General features: G+C 36.4%; 1 protein-coding gene across 1 annotated transcript in view; it reads right to left on the bottom strand.

Annotated features, from left to right (window-relative positions):
- LOC101901783 (paired box pox-meso protein) overlaps window positions 1-15548 on the bottom strand; it is a 176043-nt gene that overhangs the window by 137859 nt on the left and 22636 nt on the right. The window lies entirely within an intron of this gene.

Here is a 15548-nt window from a genome sequence, read left to right as displayed (position 1 = left end):
TATTTTAGACCCAACAAAGTAAATATATTCATGATCAGCGTAAAATTCTAATTCATGGCTGTCTGTATTTGGTAAACATTTTTTTATTGGTCCGGATTGATCTAAGTCAAAGATGGGTTATATTGGCCAATGCTTTATAGGTATTTCGACGATTCTCTTCGATTTTTTACAGGAATTGTAGGGAATATGTTATATGAAGGTTGTTATGAATACTAGCCCCCTTGAAAAAAAGTTAATATAGGTCCATATAACGGTACCACCCGGTACTCTAATGGTTTGCCCCAATTTTTCCAATGGAATTGTCTGAAGTTCCTAAGTGCGAAAGCCTCATTTTGACTTTATATAGCTCGTGGTAGAGGGTATCAAAAGCTCGGCCCGGTTGAACTTAGTACATTTTATACCCACCAGGATGGAGGGTATATTAAGTTTATCATTCCGTTGGTAACGCCTCGAAATATACCTTTTAGACCCCATAAAGTATTATATTCATGATCAGCATAAAATTCTATGTCGATTTAGCGATGTCCGTCCGTTTGTCCGTCTGTGGAAATCACTCTAGCTTCCGAACCAAACGAAGTAGGTTTATAAAATTTTACTCAAACCTGTATTATGTCTCCAGGACTTTTTGTATCGAAAAAGAGCCATGTAAGTCCACGTTTTAGTATAGCCCGCGTATAATGGTACCTCCCTATTTTCGGTATTTTGGGGATTTAAGCGACATTATTCACCGGAATTATTTCAAATTTGGTATTTGAAGTTCGTAATGAATACTACAGCCTAAGACAGAAAATTGTCTGCCCAGGTTCACGTCCTCGTATAGCCCCCATATAACGGTAACTCCTGATATTCTGTATCTCGATGATTTTAGCAACAATATTTACCGGAATAATTTCAAATTGTGGGGTTTGAAGTTCGGTGTTCGATACTACAGTCTAAGACAGAAGATTGTCTGCCCAGGTTCACGTCTTCGTAGAGCCCCCATATAATGGTACCTTCCGATGTTGGGTATTTTGATGATTTCAGCGACACTATTCATCAGAATTGTTTCAAATTTTGTATTTGAAGTTCGTAATGGATACCAAAGCCTATGACAGAAAATTGTCTGTCCAGGGTCACGTCTTTGTATAGCCCCCATATAACGGTACCTTCCGATATTGGGTATTTTGATGATTTTAGCTACATTATTCACCGAATTTTTTTCAAGTTTCGCATTTGAATTTTGTAATGGCTACATTCCGTATTTTTAAGATTTTAGCAGAATTTTCAACGGATTTTATTTTGTTGAAAATTGCCAAATTCGTTCCAAATGGTGAAGGGCATTAAAAGCCGAACTTACAGCTTTCTTACTTGTTTGTTTCTTGAGGGGCTTAAAAGGATTTTAGCCTTAACTAAATAAATTGTCGTACGAGAAAAATATTCCAGCGACGTAAGCGGTAATTCCATTCGAAACAATACTGGGGAAACTTAATTGGTAAAAAAATCATTTAAAATTTTCAAAAAAGTCATAATGATGACTATTTCGAAGGAGATCAGGCCCCAGTGCCGTCACCCCTGCCAATGTCCCTGTATCATTCGTATACTTTCTTCTAGGATAGGTCAGTTCAGTGTAAAATACTTCAACTTCTTCTTAAACTAAAATTGTTTAACCCACCTCTTTATGAAGCAAATAGGGATTCCAATAATAATACTAATCGATAACTATATTTTCTTGCCATCTCTAAAATATTTATCGATATCATTTTTTAGCTTCCCCAGAGGTTTGTTGTATTTTGTCCCTATGTTGTGATATGACATTTGTCTATCATTAGCGTTTTTGTGATGAAAATTAAGGAATGAGAACCAAAGACATTAAATCTTTAATAATTCAAAGAAAAATGGCTGAATAATTCTTTAATTATTTGGGGTCTCCTATTATATTTTTTATGTTTTTATTGCCTAAGGAACAACAAGTGATTAATTATTTTTGCAAAATTCTGAAATAAAATTCTGCGCAGTTTATCATCTTATATAAGAAAACAGGATTTTAAGACATTTTTTGGTGTATACAACCCAAAGATTTTATCTACAACTTTACCCCTACCACAAAATGTTACATATTTATTGAAATATTTCCGGAAAAGAATATTAATATTAGAAATAACAAAAAATAAATGTTAGCTTTTAATTTATTTCGAAATTTTCTACCCAAATTCCTTTTACACAACATAATTTTCATAACAATTTAGATTTTCTTCCCCACACCACTTTTCAAAACAATTTGAACGCGCGAAAGGGTTATCCTCTGTACTCTCTTCATCTCTCGTATAGATACGAATTGTTGCTGTAGTTGTCGTGTTAGTACAACTATTAACACTTTTCAAGTTCAATAAAAACACACGTAAAATAACCGCAAAACAGCTGCATCAAGTTTAAAGCGGTAAACACTAATTTTGGTGTGAATATTTTCCAAAAAAATTCCAGATATCCACTTTATTTTCGACCATATAAAGTCCTTGCACACACACACTCACACAAACGCATTGTTCATATAAGAATTTCAATCCAATTTGAATTCACAAAGCGTTAAATAGTCCTTTAGCATTTTTTTCTTTTTATTTTTCAATTTTCTTCAGTTTCAACAGTTTGTTCTTATCCAAAACTATACTTTTTCACTCCTTTGCAATATTGCCTTTGTAAAACTCACTTTTTGAAATATTTTTAACTTGCTTTTACCATTAAAAAATGCAATTCAAACTCAAACATAACAACAAAACAAAATTATTCCACTGGTCCGAAACGATTATAACCTTTAAATGATTTCTATTCAAGCAAGAAAAATAACGCCAGGATGTTTACAAATGTCAACGCCGACGCAGGACACGCAAGCGTTCTACTTCCTCAACCATCCTTGTTGGTCCTGTGTGCCGAACAGGGATAGGGGTTGATTGGCGAAGCAACAGCAAAGGCAGCATCAGCAGCCACCAAGTACGCACGCCAAACTTCTTCATAAATGTTATGAAGCTTTCATTGTTTCATAGATGCAATGGAATTTCACTCGCGCTCTCTCTTCCCTCACGAGATCAAACAAACAAAAGGAAACAAGGAATAACAAGTAGTGGTAGTCATGCCAATAGATCATGAAAATCCTGACCTAAGGTCATTTGTTTTTTTGGCTTTAAATATGAATTGAAAGCAATAATTGTTTGAGATATCGTCTATCGCCGAAATGTAAGCAGCATATGTTGAATGGCCGTTTCATAAATGTTATGAAACATGGAGGTTATGTAGCGGCTTCTTATTTTCTATGAAACTCAATCATACAACGGTATTTGTGCTGTATACCTTGTGATAACGACACACCAGAGTTTGACATTCCCAATGCGAGGGGTGTAACATGGAAAGTTTTTGTTCTAAATGGTGGTTGATTACTATCAAATCTAAAGAATCAATGTGAAATGAGAAGCGACATTGATTTCATTGTTGAAATTGCAAACTACATAGAATTAAGTACATTGTCTTAAGAAAAAATAACGATGTTTCCAAAAACATCGAAGTTTTTATTACTGAACTAGAATTGGAAGAAAACAAGTTAAAAAGTATCAGTCGGTTCTGCCGACAGACGTATACCCTCAGCCACTATTCGATTATTTCAATACATTTTAAATTCTGTTATGATTATTCAAACTCTTTACTCTCTATGGAGTGGGTTCTAAAGGAATGGGCCAATAATGTTCATGTAATATCGGACCTAAATAAATTCGGCTATATTGGCAATTTCATCATAAAATCCATATTCATCCCAAGTTTCTGGTTGAGATAAATATTTAGATATAGAAATTGTAAAGAATCGCTGACTTGTTTCGTAAGTTATGACAGATAAAAGTATTGAAAATTGTGACCCTTGAAGGGGTTCGCAGATACATATCGTCTTCACAAGCGATCTTGTGTTAGCAAAAGTGTTTGCATGTGTGAAATTTAAATAGAGTTTTGAATGCTTATTTGGTTTACTTTGAGCGTTTGGTTTCTCAAAATTTTGAACCCTATGTGGGGGAGGTATCAGAATAAATTGTCCGATCATTATAACAAATCTTGTGTTGATGGAAATATTGAGAAGTGCCAAGTCCGAATGGAATCGGATGTTAATTTCGCGTTTTATGAGCTCCATGGATATCCACTTAACACCAGATCTTGGGATAATAAAATTATTGGGATGCGTGAAATTTTAAAACAATCGAACACTTACATCACATTTTATAAGAGTTATAATTTTTCAAAATTCTGACGCTTTGTGGGGGAGGTAATTGATGGAGTGTACCCATTTTTTCCATTTTTTTACCTGATCTACCACTGCGGATTTGTAAAGTTGGAGCAAAATCGGATAATCGTTTCCCTTTCTGTGCAGAAAATATATATAGTTTTTTTTAAATTTCGACCTTTTGTGGGGATGTACCTGAAGGAGTGGGCCTATATATTCCATATTAACACCAGACTTTGGGTTAATAAAAAATTTGGGATGTGTGAAATTTGAAAACTATCGAACACTTACATCACATTTTATGAGAGTTGTAATTATTCAAAATTTTGACCATTTGGGGGGCAGGCATTTGATGGAGAGGACCGATATTGTCCATTTTCGCACCTGACCTAGCACTGACGGAAATATTGAGATTTGCAAAGCTGGAGCAAAAAAGAAATCGGATTATCCTTTCTCTTTCTGTGCAAAATTTTTTTTTGAAAATGCCGTCCTTTTGTAGGGTGGTACCAGAAGGAGTGTACCGATATTGTCGATCTCCGAACTCGATTAAAAGTTGAAAATAATATTACGATGTACCCAGTATGGACCAAATCGGATACTTTCTTCGAGAGTTGTCGTGCGCACCAGCCTACCAGACAGAAAGGCGGACGGGCTCCCCTAGATCGACTTTAAATGTTCTGAAACGGATTTGGTTCAAAGAGACCTAGGGTCTAAAACCCTTATTTTGACCGCATCAAATGATATATACTCTTTCTAGCCATATGGCTAAGGGTATTAAAAAGATTTCAAGACATCAATGTTTTTATTGCTGAACTAAAATAGAATACTTCTCGAAGTGGTATCATGCACTCTATAGCAATGTTATTTGGTATGAGAGATAAAAATGGTCAATATGGTCAAAACCCATTAGGAGTTGGATATACCTCCCACATATTAGTTCACTCTGAAACCAAAATGTAACTGCTCTAAAGCCATAATACGCATTCATAAGAGGTTCAGAGTTGGTATGATCTATTTCACATATACAAGGTGAGATAAAAAAACTGCAAATTTTTACATTTTCTTTAAATTTTATTGAATGAAAGCAAAAAAGTCGGAAATAGCATCAACTTTTAGTTTAGATTTATTCGAATTGGTCACCTTTGGCATGAATTATGGCCTTCAAACTGTCAATGATTCCGTCACACGATGCCCGAATGTTGCTCTGCAATATTTTAGCCTATTCCCGGCGAAGCACTTGCTTGAGGTGATCGGCACTTTGGTATTTTTTAGTGCCAAACTTGCTTTAAAAAATACTCCAGACACAATAATCCAATGGATTGGTATTTTGTAACCATTCTTGGTTGACGCGTGCTGAGTCCTGTTGGAATGTCCAAGGTCTGGCGCCAAATAGAATATTTTCGCGATTATATTCGGCATTTATTATGATGCCACGGTCGATTAATACGAGCGATGAGCGACCATCGGCTGTTATGGCGGACCACACCATCGCCATGGCCGGCGCCTGAGTTCTGGTGTCCAACCGTAGGTGCACATTTTCAGCTGACCTCTTTGGCAAGTAAACACGATCATTTCGTTTGTTTACAAACTGCTAGACAACGAATGTTTTCTCATCGGAGAAAACCAAATTCGGCAGTTCACAACATTCTGCCAAGCGAGCAACTCTTTAGCTCTTTTGAGTATATTTTCCTTCTGTTGCGGTGTAAGTTCTTGCATATTTTAATGCCTTTATCCCGAGCTCATTTTTCAATATTTACCGAATGGAATATTGTGATATGGTCGTCTCACGAGCCATTTTTCGGCCACTGCGACGCGGGTTTCGATCAAGTCGCTTCTCTACTTTTCGAACCATTTCTGCAGATGTTGCTGTTTTCTTTCGTCCACTCCCTTGATGTCGAGCTACGAGACAGGAAAGATTTATTGGCATTTAAATGCTGGAGATTTATTGGCATTTAAATGCTGGAAAACCACTTGTGGTTTTCCAGGCAAATATAAAAAGTCAGACTATCGCGCTTGAATTCCATCACGAAATCCATTTGAACGCTTGTAAAGAATATAATGAGCTGTCACTGGAATAATTTTAACAGCTGTCGGACGAGTGACTCAGAAATGACAGCAGTCTACGTTCAGAGCCATTAACCCGTCTTCCTAAAGCAGCACTAAAACAAGTGTAGGCATTGGAAGCAATGTAGTTGTTGTGGATAAAAAATCCATCACTACAAAAAACAAAAGCTTTGCTGTGAAAAAGATCTGCCAATAGAACTTGAGTCGAACCTGGAGAGTTTCTAGTGTATAATTCGCATATGCTAATTTGCAATAAGTTCGAAATATATACTACTTTCCAGAGAACGGCCCTTGTAAGCCATCATCCACACTAAATATGCCTGATGAGCCGCTTAACCAACGGCGAAACGCGTCGCATAGTGGTGAGTGTGTGATAGTGTCTATCTGGCTTTCCTTTTCACTGCAAATTTCAGATCATTAAGCTCGTCTCGAAAGAGAAAACAAACACTTAGTCTGAAATTAGTTGCAGTTTTTTTCATCTTACCCTATATGATAGAGCGGTCATCTGTCATCCCTATTGGCAACCTCACAACGCACTTGGTAGGAGACTGAAAAATATTTCCAATAGAATATTTGCAACTTCAAATCTATATTACAGTACTAAGAGAGATTTTATTATTACGAAATTCAAAAACTTAAATAACGAGATTTATTGGATTTTGAATAAGATTGGGATTTTGTACTGTATAGAAATATTCAAGAACTATATACAAAATAAGGTTGGCTAACAATTTTCTATGTCTAACATTTACAATTTCTACCATGACTTTCATTTGAAAATTTGGCGTCTTTCGCCCCATGCAAATCCTTTCCTCCTCCAAAAAAAGCCACTTCTTCATACCAAACTTTTAAGTAAACCCCTCGCATGCAAAAATTTGTATATTACTACAAACAGCATTCGCGTGGGTTGATAGAGCACAAACGTGCTGCATGTGTTGCTGTCACATCAACCCAATGCCGCATGCTGTACACCAGTATGCCCAGTATCGATAATGAAACATAAAGGCCAATGGTTTACAATCCCGGTTAACTTCCCTTAGATGAGAAGAAACAGAACAACAGCAGTTCAAAGAAACCTAAAATCAATATTTGAAAAAATCTATTTTGGCAAATTATTAAGTCCGGCATTTCAATTCATCAATATTGGCGTAAATGGCAATACGGCAGCATTTTACAGGAATACAATATAGGAAGGCAATTCAACCCCCCATCTCTGAAGTTAAACACAAGGATGTTTGTCATAACTCGTCATATGAAGTGATTATTGGTGGTGAGGCATGAAAACGAAGACTTTGAATACATGGGATTTTATGAGATTTGATTCAGAAATCCTCTACTCGGTTTGAAATGATAGATAAAAAAGACATGTGTTTTCATGAGTAATGCAATTATATTTATTTCTTCTAGGTTCTCTAAAATATTTTTAGTTCACTACAGTCATCATAGTTGAAGTTAATTATGTCATTAATTATGTTGCAAGTTCCCCAATAACATCCGTCGAGCGAAAGTGTTAACAACACGTGAGTATGTGTCCATAATAATTTGAGAAGAAAGAGAAACGTATGTGCATTATAAACTTTATAACTGGTGAAAGAACAATGTGTTACGATTAATTAAGTTAACTACAATTAACAAGTTACTACAAATATTACAAGCATCCATAAAAAATATAATTACCAAATATTGAGTACCTTTTATGTGGAAAGACGGAATCGTGGTTTTCTGGAGGTTATGACGAATAGGGGTCTGCATAGTCCTACATAGTTCAATGCTCAACGTGCTCAACTTGGCAGGGCCTTAGCTTGGCACGATTTATATATATTCTACTAAACTTGGAAAATGAATTTCTAGACTGCATCTAATATCTGACAACTATTCAAAATGTTAATGTTTAATAGGGGCGGTTCCGCAGAATTGGGTTAATATTGTCCATTTTGCATCTGACCTGGACTTTGGACTATATCGAATTCTTCTCCCACTTTTTATGGGCTGCCAGAATGAATGGACCAACATGTCCCATATTTACATTAGACCTATGACTGATCGATATATTGAGATGGAGGTACAGTTATATGGGGCTATACGAAAACTTGGACCTATATCGCCTAATATCTGCCAGGAAAGGCAGAGCATTTCTAGACTGCATCTAATATCTGACGACTATTCAAAATGTTAATCCTTATGAAAACTTGGACCTATATAGCCAATTATCTACCAGAGAAGGTGGCGGCTATTACGAAATCCAAATACCAAATTTACGATAATTCTGTAAAAGAGTCTAGGTAAAATCCTTAAATACAGATTATCTGGAGGAACAGTCATATGGGCATATACCAAACCTCGCACCTCTATTGACAGTTTTAGGCAAGGATATTACTTACATAATGGGAACACAAACTTCCGATTTACTACAAATTCGGGTTAAAATTAAAACTACAATATACAAAACATCATAAATCTGGAGGTACACTTATATGGAGGCTATCCCAAACCATGGTACATTCTTAATACCAAAATTCCTGCAAATATAAAATACATCTGTGCAAAATTTTATCAACTTACTTTCGTCCGGAAACTAGAGTGATTTCCACAGACGTACAAGCAGACGGAAGGACGTCGCTAAATCGACATAAAATTTTTTGGCCAATGAATTGGTGACGGCCAATGAAACCGTCACACGCTGCCCGAATGTTGCTCTGCGGTATTTTAGCCCATTCTAGGCGAAGCGCTTGTTTGATGTCATCGACACTTTGGTATTTTTTAGTGCCAACCTTGCTTTCCAAATTACTCCAGACAAAATAGTCCAACGGATTGGTATTCGGAGATTTTGGTGGCCATTGTGCGCTGGAAATGGCGTGGCTGGGTGCGATGGTGCTGAGTCCTGTTGGAATGTCCAAGTCTGCGGCCAAAATGTTTGCGTGTTCAAGGCTTTAATAAACCCTCCAGAATATTTTCGCGATAATATTCGGTATTTATTCTGATGCCACGGTCGATTAATACGAGCGGAGAGCGACCGTCCGCTGTTATCCGCTGTCCGGCGGCCCACACCATCACCATGGCCGGCACTTGAGTTTCAGTTAACCCCATTTTGTTTGGTGGACAACGAATGTTTTCTCATCGGAGAAAACCAAATTCAGCAGTTCACCACATGCAGCCAAGCGAATCAACTCTTTAGCTCTTTTCAGTCTTTTTTCTTTCCGTTGCGGTATAAGTTCTTGCACTTTTTGGAATTTCAATGGCTTTACCCCGAGCTCATTTTTTAATATTTGTTTAATGGAATATTGCAATATGTTCAGCTCACGATCCATTTTACTGCCATTTTTCGATCAAGTCGCTTCTAGACTTTTCGAACCATTTCTGTTGATGTTTCTGCTTTCTTCCGTCCACTTCCTTGACTTTGGGCTACTCTACCAGTTTCACGGTAACTAGCGATGGTACGAGACACAAACGATTTTTTCACATTTAAATACTGGAGTGCTCTAACGATAGTCACTTGTGGTTTTCCAGCCAAATATAAAGGAATCACACTTTTGAATTCGCATGCTTGAATTCCATCACGAATAACTTTTTTTCTGGAAAGTTTTCACCAAAATGCTTTTGTACGCTTGTAAACAATATAACAGCTGTCGGACGAGTTGCTTAGAAATGACAGCAGTCTGAAGTTGGTTTCAGTCTTTTTCATCTCACCTTATAAAGGTACAAAATATGGAACCCTTTTTATTTGTCGAACTAATAGAGCTAGAACTCTTAAATTCGGAATGAGCGTCAGTAATGGAGAGTATGATGGATGCACCAAATGGAAATTCGCACTATAAGTGTACGAAAATGGTACCATGTCGTATCTTGTGAACGGTTAAAAATTTGGAATGGGAATCAAGGATGAGGAGCAGGGTCGATGTATGGAAGTAGTTTCGGAAGTGTTTACTCAGGTATACGAAAAGTACTAAACGGAACTAAATTTGATACAATTTGAATTTCGAGGACCGGATGGAGCTGGAATCCTGAAATATGAAATTAACAGTACTGGCGGGGTGTAGGATTGGGATGTGGGGTCAGTTTTCGAAATTTGTACTTATGTGCACGAAAACAACTAATTGCTTTTAATTTTGGTACAACTTCGATTTGAGTGAACCGATAGAGTTGATGTGCTGAAATTTTCATATAAGATTACTCTGACATTGTAGGAATGGGGTATAAAGGAAGTTTTGAAAATTCGTACTTATGTGTACTAAACTGTACTAAATGTGGTACAATTTAAATGCTGGGAGAGCGGGCAGGGTTGGAATCATGAATTTTGGATATCAAATTCTTATTGGATTGTACGTTGAAGGTAGTTATGGTAATTTGTTCTTAAGTGTAATAAATGAAACTGAATTTGGTACAAGTTCGATGTCGGAGTATAGGCTTGGGTTATGTAGGAACTTTTGGAAATTCGTACTTATTTGTCTTAAATGGTACTAAATTTGTTACAAATTAGATTTGGGTGAGCTGGTAGTACAAAATGGTACTAAATTCACCTAAAAAACCGCCGTTGAAATGAATTCCGTTGTATGGGGTCTATACCAAGACGAGAACAGAGCAATTTTTGTCATAGGCTGTGATACCCATTTAAATACGAAATTTAAAACAACAAATTTAAATAAGTTAGAAAGCACTTTTAATACCCTCCACTATTTTGAACGAATTTGGACATTTTCAAAAAATAAAATCCGTTAAAAATTTTGTTAAAATCTTAAAAATACCGAAAACAGCCGTTATATTGGGGTCTATTCGACGTGGACCTACATAGGCTTTGTTTGTCATAAGCCATTACTATATTCAAATTCGAAACTTGAAATAAACGGTGATTAATGTAGCTAAAATCATCAAAATATCGTATATAGATAGGGAGGTACGGTTATATCGGAGCTATACGAAGACTTGGACCTGCATAGGCAATTTTCTGTCACAGACAGTAGTTTCCATTAAGAACTCTAAATACTTTATTTGAAACTACTCCGGTCAGTAATGTCGCTAAAATCATAAAAATACCGAATATCGGCAGGTACCATTATATGGGGGCTATATGAAGACGTGGACCTGCACAGACAATTTTCTTTCATAGGCTGTAGTATCCATTACAAACTTCAAATACCAAATTTGAAATAATTTCGGCGAATAATGTCGCAAAACTCATCAAAATACCGAATATAGGGAGGAACCGTTATATGGGGCTATACGAAGACGTGGACCTGCACAGACAATTTTCTGTTTGAGGCTGTAGTATCCATTTCGAATTACAAACACAAAATCATCAAAATAACGAATATCAGGAGGTACCGTTATATGGGGGCTAAATGAAAACGTGGACCTATATGGCCATTTTCGAACCTGCCTACTAGCAAAATAAACATGTGTGCAAAATTTTAGCCTTCCATCTCAATTCGTTCGAAAGATAACGTGATTACAACAGACAGGCGGACAGAAAGACGGACATTGCTAAATCAACTTAGAATTTTACGCTGATCAAGAATATACATACTTTGTTGGGTCTGACATGAGTATTTCGAGGAATTACAAACGGAATGACAAAGTTAATATACCCTTCATAGTATGGTCAAAATGTCAAAATACCGAACAAAGGAAAGAAATATTGCTTTTCATTTCAACTGACGAGGAACTTTCATAACCCTAATCAGAATGTGGTTCTTAGTAGATCACTAAGAAGAAATATTCTAAGGTAGAGAATAAACGCTAAAATTTTTATGCAAGCTAATATATAGTTAAGACTAGATGTTTGGAATTCCGTAAAGTACTAAAAGGTACTAAATATGTATCCATTATCAAAAAAACGATGAAAAAAGCTAACGTTCTGAATATTTATACCCTACTACAGAAGGTGGTCAGGGTATTATGTCTTTGTGCATTTGTTTGTAACAGGCAAAAGGAAATGAGGTAGACCCATAGTTCCTTTTGATGATCACATTCTGAGTCGATTTATGCATGTCCATCCGTCTGTCCATGTATTTGACCCAAGCACGAACCCTATTGGAGATAATCGGTCAAAATTTAGGTATAGTTCTCATATATATAAATATTTTTTCGTCCAATTTGTCTTATATTGTGCACCAAACTTGTAATATCAGCCCAAATAGATTCGACCTTAAAATAAGTATGCCAAATTTGATGGAAATCGGTTTAGATATATATTGTCCATCCGATTTATTATTTTTGTCCTCTACGGCCGTAATATGCACTCTGCAACAACGATATTTGGGGAAATATATCAAAAATAACTCAGAAATACCCTTCCCAAATTTTATCGAGATCGGTTAATATTTAGATATAGCTCCCATAAATTTTTTCATCCGATTTGCCTTATATTGTGCACCAAATGTGTAGTATTAGCCCAAATGGAATGGAATTTGTTACTTACGACCAAATTAAGTCTATAAACCAGTATGTCAAATTTGGTAGAAATCGGTTCAGATATAGCTATAGCTCCCATACATATTTTTCATCCCATTTGTTGAATTTGACCTGCATATCCGATTTGTTATTTTTGTCTTCCACAGCCGTAATACGCGCTCTGCAACAACGATATTCGGGGAAATATATCAAATATAGCTCAGAAAAACCTTTGCCAATTTTTTTCTAGATCGGTTCAGATTTAGATATAACTCTCATATATATTTCTTTCATACTTTCAGACTTTCTTTACTGTTTTTTTTTTCTTATTTTACGAAGCATCAAAACATTTGCACAGTAGAGGTTATTGGAAAATTTTAAAATTCGTACTAAAAGCGTAAACCAATTTGGAATCAAACATTTTAGTTTTATAAACCTCCTTCACTCAAAACACAATCGAAAATAAATTTGTCATTTCTTCAGAGGAAGTAATTATGTACTATGTTCAAATTATGTTAATCAAATTAAATTATCACTTTGATTTCACAAATAAAACCACCCATGTTATGGAAAATTTTCCATTCCACACTCCGAAGGAGGCGCTCTTTAATTATCCGCCTTAAAGGAAGGAACAAGATTCGGTCAAATCTATTACCACCCCTTTACAAATTAATTCCAACTATCCATGGTAATGGAAAACGCTATAAAAACTCAATACAAGAAGCCAGCCCAGCAACACGGAGGTACTTTAACGCCTGCATGTGAAACAATCTTCCTGGGCGGCAGCGGTTAGTCCAGCAGTTAAGAAAGACAAAAAAAAACTTGAAATACAAGTCAGGATAAATCAAAGCCCCTAATTACTGATCAAACACCATTTAAATGTTTGAAAATTGAACGTTTAAATTAATAGCTTGCCTCTAAATTCACACCGACACACACACGCACAAAAGCGTACAATTGGAGGAGCTGGCTATTTTCTATATTATTTATGAATATGTGAAGACAGGGGCCTCCAATGTCTGTTTGATCAATCTATTTATTGGTTGTTCTTTCGTTCGTCAGTTCATTCATTCATTTGTTCCCCATCTGCGAACAAAAACCCTCAGCAAGCAGGCATGCAATCAACCATCTATCCAACCAACCAACCGACCAATTAACAAACATTCTACCGACTACCGTCATATTGTCAGCCAAGCGTTTCACATCTAAACACCGCGTAACATATCCGAAAATCCATTAGAGGATTACTTTCCGAACCTGCTATGCAAACATGCATGCATTCGAAATCCATCAGTGGGTTAGTCACTATGTCAGCACATCTCCACAAACACTCTGGATTGTCAGCCAGCCAGTCGGTCGGTAGTTCTCCAAATAGAACTCTCATCTCATTTGATTGTTTAGATGAGCGCACACACACACTCGTTCTCCTATACTGATTCATTCTGTCTAATGCACGCATTCGCAGCGCATACCACCTTTGAGCCAACAAACAATGAAACAGGTTCATAAACTCTTTCAACTCTTTTAGTCTGTTCCGAACGGACATTTAACTAATTGGGTGGTCCATAGACAGCCATCGCCAGTAACAACAACAACACTTGTGACCAGCTACCACGTACCAAAATGATCACTGATCATGCGCAAATGCTTCTGTGTGCGTTACGCGCCCAAACAAACAGTCTGTCCCGACTGGAGGACAGTCAAAGAGACATTGAAGTTGGTAGTCAGCCGGTCGATCAGTCAGTCATTGGTAATGAAATGAAATGTAATTTTATTTGTATTGCAATTAGTCTGTGTGATCCATTGTAAAGTTGTTGTTGCTGTCGTCTTTCGTGAATTGTTTATATTTGTTTTTAATTATAATGTTCGGATAAATGTGTGATAAATGCCCATGATGTACAATGGATGGAGATGAATTTGAATGTTTTGAAAAAAAAAAAAGGAACAGTAGGTTGAAGCTTAGCCAATACTTGCGAGATGTATTAGCCGAATAACACATTAAAAAATAATGTAAATTAACTACCTCCTTCATTACCAGTACATTGAAAATATTGGGTTATTCCTAAAAAGTAAAAAAAATAACGAGTAAAAAGCAGCTAAGTTCGGCCGAGCTGAACTTTTTATACCCTTCACTATTCGGAAGGAATTTAAAAAAAACGTCGAAATACCGCTTAAACCTTTATATGGGGGCTATACGAAGACGTGGTGCTGGATAAGTAATTTGTTGTCTTAGGCAATAGTAACGATTTCGAACTTCAATTACGAAATTTGACGCAATTACTATAAATAATGTCCCTAATATAATCAAAATACCGAATAAAGGGAGGTACCGTTGTATAGGGGCTATACTATGACGTGGAGCGGCACAAATAGTTATCCATCAGAGGTTGTAGTACCCATTATGAAACTCAAATACGAAATTTGATGCAATTCCGGTGATTTATGTCGCGAAGATCCTGGAAATACCGAATATCTCCGCGTATGGGTTCTGTAAACGTAAACTTATATCGACAATTTTCTTCCAGGGGATAAAGTACTCAGAGGGAACTACTTGTGTGGATTTTCAGACTATTCCATTGGAAAATGTGGCTAAAATCATCAAATATATATCGGGGCCACCATTGTGTGGGGCTATACGATATCGTGGACTTATATAGAAAATTCTCTTTTAGGGGGTAAAGTACTCACAGAGAACTTTTTGTGTAGAATTTCGGACAATAACATTGAAAATGTGACTAAAATGATCAAAATACCGAATTTTGGGAGGTACAGTTATATTTGGGGATAAACGATATCGTGGACCATATAGACAATTCTCTTTCAGGGGGTTAAGTAGTCAGAAGGAACTGCTTGTGTGGATTTT

This window comes from Musca domestica, unplaced genomic scaffold, assembly GCF_030504385.1.
Source record: "Musca domestica strain aabys unplaced genomic scaffold, Musca_domestica.polishedcontigs.V.1.1 42, whole genome shotgun sequence".
Taxonomy (NCBI): Eukaryota; Metazoa; Arthropoda; class Insecta; order Diptera; family Muscidae; genus Musca; species Musca domestica.
This window is presented reverse-complemented; position numbering and strand designations above follow the sequence as displayed.